Source organism: Bos javanicus, chromosome 3 (assembly GCF_032452875.1).
Source record: "Bos javanicus breed banteng chromosome 3, ARS-OSU_banteng_1.0, whole genome shotgun sequence".
Classification (NCBI taxonomy): domain Eukaryota; kingdom Metazoa; phylum Chordata; class Mammalia; order Artiodactyla; family Bovidae; genus Bos; species Bos javanicus.
In genome coordinates, this window is record NC_083870.1 from 27,482,502 (window position 1) to 27,490,215 (window position 7,714).

The following is a 7,714-nucleotide window of genomic DNA, read 5'->3' on the forward strand; positions in this document are numbered from 1 at the left end:
GAGGAGACTCTGGTGGGATAGGGTGGTGTGGCAAGAACGAATATAAGGGACAAATTAGGAAATCCCTGCAGAGTTTAGAAAGGAGAGGAAGATGAACTTGCCCAAGGGTGGGGCAGCTTCGGGGGTGTAGGGGAGTCATACTTGAACTACATTGGAAAGTAGACTGAAAATGATCTGCTGGTGGATTGAAGGTATTCGGTGATTGAAAGAGGATCCAAGGGTGACTCCTGGATTTCTGACTGAAGCAAATATTCAAATAATGATTCTACTTACTGAGGTGAGGGTAGGGTTGAGAGGGGAACTTGAGAATTCCGTTTGGGACATAATAAATAACTTTTCCTCCTCTCTTTTGATCTCTGTCTTCTCAACTGTAAAATGAAGGGGATGCCCCCTCCATCCCCAGGATCTCTCTATGGTCATTAGGGTTATTTTCCCACATTCTCATGTTTTTTAAACCCACTAGTTATGGCAACCCACTCCAGTACTCTTGCCTGGAAAATCCCATGGACGGAGGGGCCTGGTGGGCTGCAGTCCATGGGGTCACTAGGAGTCGGACATGACTGAGCGACTTCACTTTCACTTTTCACTTTTCACTTTCATGCATTGGAGAAGGAAATGGCAACCCACTCCAATGTTCTTGCCTGGAGAATCCCAGGGACGGGGGACCCTGGTGGGCTGCCGTCTATGGGGTCGCACAGAGTCGGACACGGCTGAAGCGACTTAGCAGCAGCAGCAGCAGTATATTTTTAATTCAGAGAAAAGAAGTGATAAGAAGATAGAACATATCAAGACTGGGGTGAAAAGGAGATGGAAACCGATGATACTATTTTATGTAAAGAAGTTAGGGAAGGTCTTCAGGCAGAGGATAAGATTCTAATTCTTTGGAGGGTGAGAAATAGAGAGAGAGAGAGAGAGAGAGAACAAAAGCAAGTCCCAGAAGGGGTCCCACCCATTGCTGATGTTTTGACAACCAGGAAAGGGGAAACAGGGTGGAGGGTGAGGGAGTGAACCACCGCAGAGTGCACAGATGAGGAAGAATCACCGAAAACTCGTGACTGGCCGCAGTCTGACTTAGACTTCATTCCCTGTATTTCTTTGGTTTGCACTTGAGAAGTCTCAAGGGCTCCTGAAAGGAAATGCACTTGAGACTTTCAATTACAAACCACCTCAAAGTTTGTGATTTGAGCCAAAACAGTCATTCAACCTGTATGAAACTCAGTTTCTGTCCTGGAAATGTGAAGACCTCTACTTTCTCTATGAGCTAGAACATTCTGTGATTCTATGGCTTTTAAGGCAAGAAAAACATCCAAATGCATGTCAAAGTCCAAGAAACTTGAGAACTGAATGGTTAATTTTTTTTTTTTTTTTAAGTTTTGCATCTTCAGTCAACACAGTATTTATCGGGCACCTACTCTGTGCCCAGGGTTGTAAAGATAACAACCTTAAGAATGCAGATCAAAAGTTCCTTCCTTATGGAGTTTTCAATCTGGTGGGAGATGATAGACAGATATGCTAGTCCCCATAGAAATAAGGCAGAGAAGGAGGGTAGAATACGTCAAGACTGGGGTGAAGAAGAGATGGAGACCACTAATACTATTTTATGTAAAGAAATTAGGGAAGGTCTTCAGGCAGAGAAAAGAGCAAGGACAAAAGTCCTGAGGTGAAGTCACGATTAGAATATTCCAGGAAGAACAGGGAAGGCAGCTGTATGACTGGAGACAAATGTTACCATCCATCCTGGGATGATGGATGGTATTTGGAGCTACAGGAGTGGTCAAGTTGCCTAGGTTGAATCTGGAAAGTCTGAAGAAGACGGCCCAGGACTGAGCCCTCAAGGGACGGGTGACAACATTTACGGGTGGACAGAGAAGGGGTCAGAAAGGAGACTGGGAAGGAGCGGGGAGAGAGGAGAGACAGGGGTGTCACAGGAACCCCGAGAAGAATGGCGCAAGGAGGAGCTGGACTGTGCCGAATGCTTCCCAGAGGCTGCGCAGGATGGGAACTGAGAGGCGGTGTTCGATCTGTCACGTAGGGTCAAGCAGAAGCCATGTTTGGGTTGATGTTTTAACTTTCTGCTCCCATCAGTTCAGTTCAGTTCAGTTTAGTCGCTCAGTCATGTCCGACTCTTTGCGACCCCATGAATCCGCAGCACGCCAGGCCTCCCTGTCCTTCACCAACTCCCGGAGTTCACCCAGACTCACGTCCATCGAGTCAGTGATGCCATCCAGCCATCTCATCCTCTGTTGTCCCCTTCTCCTCCTGCCCCCAATCCCTCCCAGCATCAGAGTCTTTTCCAATGAGTCAGCTCTTCGCATGAGGTGGCCGAAGTATTGGAGTGTCAGCTTCAGCATCAGTCCTTCCAATGAACACCCAGGGCTGATCTCCTTCAGAATGGACTGGTTGGATCTCCTTGCAGTCCAAGGGACTCTCAAGAGTCTTCTCCAACACCACAGTTCAAAAGAATCAATTCTTTGGCGCTCAGCTTTCTTCTCAGTCCAACTCTCACATCCATACATGACCGCAGGAAAAACCATAGCCTTGACTAGACGGACCTTTTTGGCAAAGTAATGTCTCTGCTTTTGAATATGCTATCTAGGTTGGTCATAACTTTCCTTCCAAGGAGTAAGTATATTTTAATTTCATGGATGCAGTCACCATCTGCAGTGATTTTGGAGCCTGAAAAAATAAAGTCTGCCACTGTTTCCACTGTTTCCCCATCTATTTCCCATGAAGTGATGGGACCAGATGCCATGATCTTCGTTTTCTGAATGTTGAGCTTTAAGCCAACTTTTTCACTCTCCACTTGGGTTGGGCTAAATGGCCAATAGCATAGCAGATTAGGTGTTCTGGATGACCTCTTAACTGAAGGAGCTCAAATGCTGGGTTAACCTTTATAAATGTCTCCCTGAGATAGAATGAAAGCAATAAATCCATAGACCCACAAAATGAAGTAGAACTAGGAACCCTGGCAGGTGAGTGTCAAATCTCACTTTTACCCTGAGGGTTTGCGATCCCTAGAGATCTGGACCTTTCATTGGCAGCTGTGCAAGTGTAGGGCCTGCCCAAGATGGGAAGTCTTATAGTATTCTCCTGCATAAATCCAGAGCTCAAAAGGCTATATCCTCAGAATAAAGGTGAACAAGAAATAAATCTGCCATGAAGAAGGCAACAAGCTTGCCTTGACCTTGGCACTGGGTGGAGGGAAATGAATCCTCCCAGGATTTGCAACCGTAAGCTAGCCTCAAATATTTCTGTCTGAATTCATCCATCTGTTGGCCTTGAAAAATCTCAAGCATTTAAATTTAATTTAAATGGACTTGGGTTGGTAGTACTCTCAGATAACTGGCAGAATTAAAAAGAAATCCTTTCTGGGTACCCCAAACAACTTCAATCCAGACCTCAAACAATTCTCACAGGTAAAGTTTTAAATGCACAGTTTACCTTAAAAATTTATAAAACACACAAAGAAATAAGCTCTATGTCTGACAATCAGTTAAAAAAAAAAAAAAAAAGCAAACAACCAAAGATTTCAGATATTTGAATTTCAGATGTGGAATATAAAACAATTACGTTTAGTACACTTAAATGAATAGAAAAGAAGCTTAAAAACATGAGCAAGAATAAGAGATTTTAAAGAATGAACAGGCAGGCTTGAGAAATAACCCAAAAGGCCTAAATGAGAACTGAAAATGAGAACTATAACACTAAAATTTAAGTGGGTGGGTTAAAATTAGATTAGATGCAGCTGAAGAAAGAATTAGTTAACCAGACAACAGACTCACAGAAATGACTGACAGTGCAGTTTTGAGTGATAAGAAGACCCAATCTACAAAAGATGGAAGCACAGAGGGTAAAATGATAAACTCTCTTACGCCTTTAAACTGGGTTTCCCTTTCAAGTGCAATCTGGAGAGAATGCGAGGGAGGCAACTAGCATTTAGTATTAAATGCCAGTAATTTTTCAGAAACACTGGAAGTCATTCCTCAGATTCAGGAAGTTTAACAAGTCCAAACAAAAAGCAAGATGGGTGGTGGAAGGGAAGGGAAGACAGAGGGAGAGAGAAAAGAAGGAGGAAGAGGAAGAGGTGGAGGGGGTGGGGGAAGGGGTAGGAGAGGAGAAGAAATTCAAAGCAGCCAGAGAGAAAAAGCAAAGTAACACTGAATAGTCTAGTGATCAACTTGTAAACAGCAACACTGAGGCTAGAGAAGAGAGTGGAAAATACCTTCAATGTGCTGAGAAAAACTGTGAGATCCTAAAACATAACACTCAGAAAAACCGTCTTTCGAGAATGAAGGCAAATAAGGACAGTTTCAGACAAATAAAAACAGAAAGCTTACTCTTGTGGACTCTCACTATAGCTCATGCCAGAGCATATCATCCAGGCAGCACGAAAGAGATCCTGAACAGGAAGTTTGAAATTCAAGGAGTAGCAAGTACAGATAGTGATAAATATGTCAGTAAAATATAAATGATAATTATTACTTATATTATTTATAAAAGATTATATTATAAAATTATAATATAATAAGATGTGGTACAATATAAATATATGAAAGTATATTATCTTTATAAATAATAATAAAATATCCATTTTACATCTGTGTGTATGTGTGTGGAGGGGGGCACCGTGGCAAACAGGCTAGAACCAAAATCTTGCCTCAGAGCAGCAGGTACCGTGGAAGGGGGACTGCAAGGAGCCAAGTCTTCTAGATTCCTTGTTAAGAGAGGAGAGGAAAGGCACTGGCCAACATTTGACTATAGAGTTTAGTCTTTAAGTATAGATTTGGTAACCCTTAAAAGGACAGAGTAGGGTATGAGCCTTTTAAACTGGTGTGGGGGGGGAGGAATGAAAAAAAGCATTAATTTTTTAAAGGCAAGAGGGTGGTGTGGGAAGCAGAGCAAGAAATGGGTCAAATAGACAGACAGAAAGAAAGAAACAAGAGATAATTACATCCACATACATTATTCAACAGAAAAGATGTAAGTGGACTAAGCATTAGAGTTACAGATCTCAACTGTCAGACGGAATTTTTCAGAAAATCAGCCATTTACAGGAGATAGTTATTAACCACATCAGTAGCAAAAACATAACTAGGGAACACAATATATTTTTGAAAATATTACTTTAAAAAAAATTCTAAGCACCTCATGAGTTAAAGCAGAAATCGTGGTAGAAATTGATAAGTAAATAGAACTGAAAGAAGATGAAAATACAATATTCCAAAAGAGATAAAAACAGAGTGAAAGTTAAAGGATGGGAAATTGTGTACTAGGCATCAGGGAAACAAAATAAAGTGATGTCGGTATATTAGTATCAGACAGAATCAGTGTTTAGGCAAGATACTTACAATAGTTTAAAAAACATCACTTTCCAATGACAGAATCTTGGATTAACTGGGAAGATGTAAAAATTCTAAATCTGTATGTTCCTAACAATATCATCTCGAAGTATATTAAGTAAAAGTTTGACAGAATGATAAGGAGAAATGGAAAAATCCAACTTATAGTGGGAGATTTTAAAACAACTGTCTCAGTAAATGTTGGAAAATGCAGCAAAAGGTAGTCTGTGATATACAGAAAATTTGAGCAGTACGTGATCTAGGTGACATTTCTTGAATATTGCCTGTCAACTTGTACCCTGAAGCAGTGCTAGGCTAAAAAAGCTGGACTTGAAGGGTATCAGAGGATTGAGGCCTTTCAGACATCCCTGACTATAATGCAATATAGTTAGAAATCAGTAACAAAAACATAACTAGGGAACACAATATATTTTTGAAAATATTACTTTTTAAAAAATTCTAAGCACCTCATGAGTCAAAGCAGAAATCATGGTAGAAATTGATAAGTAAATAGAACTGAAAGAAGATGAAAATACAACATACCAAAAGACGTAAAATTTCACTAAAATGGTATGGACAGGAAATGTACATAGTTAGAAAAGCAGAGAAGCTGGGGAGTTAAGCATTAGTTTAAGAATTTATAGAAAGAACATCAGGATAAACCTGAGGAAAGTCGAGGGAAATAAAGACATGAGCAGAAATTAATGAAACAGAAAACAAGTATATAATGGATAAGCAATCAAAACTGATTCTTCGATTAGTCTCTAACAGATTGCCAAGAAAGATGTACACAGATGCATCAGAATTCAAATAGATAATAATAAAATATTATGAACAAGTTTGCCAGTAAATTTGAAAACAAATAAAATGGGTAGGTTTCTAATAAAATACAAATTGACAATACCTGCTTAGGAAGACATAGAAAACCTGAATATCCTTTATCCCTTGAGGAAAGAAATTAATAATTTAAAATCTTCTCACCAAAAAAAAAAAAAAAAACCAACAAAAAAACACACACACAAGGCCCAGATAGTATCTTAGGGGAGTTTTACCAAACTTTCAATAATAATTTATGCTTGAAATAGAAAAGAACAGAAAAAAATAGAGGGCACTTCCTAAATCCAGTAAAAGGAACAACTATAAAATTTTAGAGAACAATATAGGAGCATATGTCTGTGACCTTAAAAAAATGGGAACGATTTCTTAAACAAGACACAAAATGTGCCCCATTATAATGGAGAAAGTCAGTGAAAATTCACATCCGTTAAAATGAAGGATTTAGATTTGTGTTACCACCTCAGAAGATATATTGACATTACCTCATAAATTGAAACATAATTTATATTCCTTTAACCTGAAATTTCACTCTAATGTATGTATGGTTAAGAGACTTGAGAGTATCAGAAAACATGTATAAGACTGTGCATAGAAAGAGTTCTAATCACTGAAACTAGGAACAACCCAGAGGCCCAACTGACATAGATATATAAAATGGCATAATCTCACAGTGGAATATTATACGGCAGCTAAAAGGAACAACCAATGCACATGGGAGTTTCAAGGCACACTGTGGACATACATGCAAACCACAGAAGACCTCATTCAGGATGGTTCCGTTTACATAAACCTTAAAAACTAAAAAGACAATTGGGATGTACACAGGTCACATTTTCTTGATTCTAAAATATACTTTTTCACATTTTAACCTAAAATTAGGATGCATCTTACAATTTATGGTGTTTTGTCATTACCCTTAGGAGTACATTCTCTTTCTTAGACATGAAATAATGATGCATCTCACAATTGTTGAGGACTTAGGTTCAATGAAATATGGTAAAACTAGAGAAAAGCAATAGAATGATGAATGTAGAATTTGGGAGCACGATGACCTATGTCAAGGAGGGAGGGGCCTGAGGAACAGAAGAGGAACCCAGGACAATTCTAAAGAAGTGGCAAAAAAAATTTTTTTTACCTAGATATTGAGTATATTGGTATTTGTTTTATTATAACTCTTCAAACAGTTTAGACCCTCATATGTATGATATTTTTCACAATTTAAAAAGTATGAAGAAGTAAGGAAATGGAGACACATGTATAATTGAGGAAGCTGGAGAGAGAAAGGGGAGAAGAGATGCAGGTGATGATCAGGGGAGGTGCAGAGGACGCCACAAGAAAGACATGGGACAATGACCCCAAGATGCTAGGAGGCTTCAGCCCATCACACATGGAGACATCAGGAGAGATCTCTCTTCCTATACTGTAGCAAGAGTGACGAAGGAAAAGATGGGCTTAGGGAACATGTGGAGTGTTATGGGTATGTTTTCCTTGTGATGATTTCTAATTTCTCAATGAAGAATTTATCTGTGGGGTGGCAG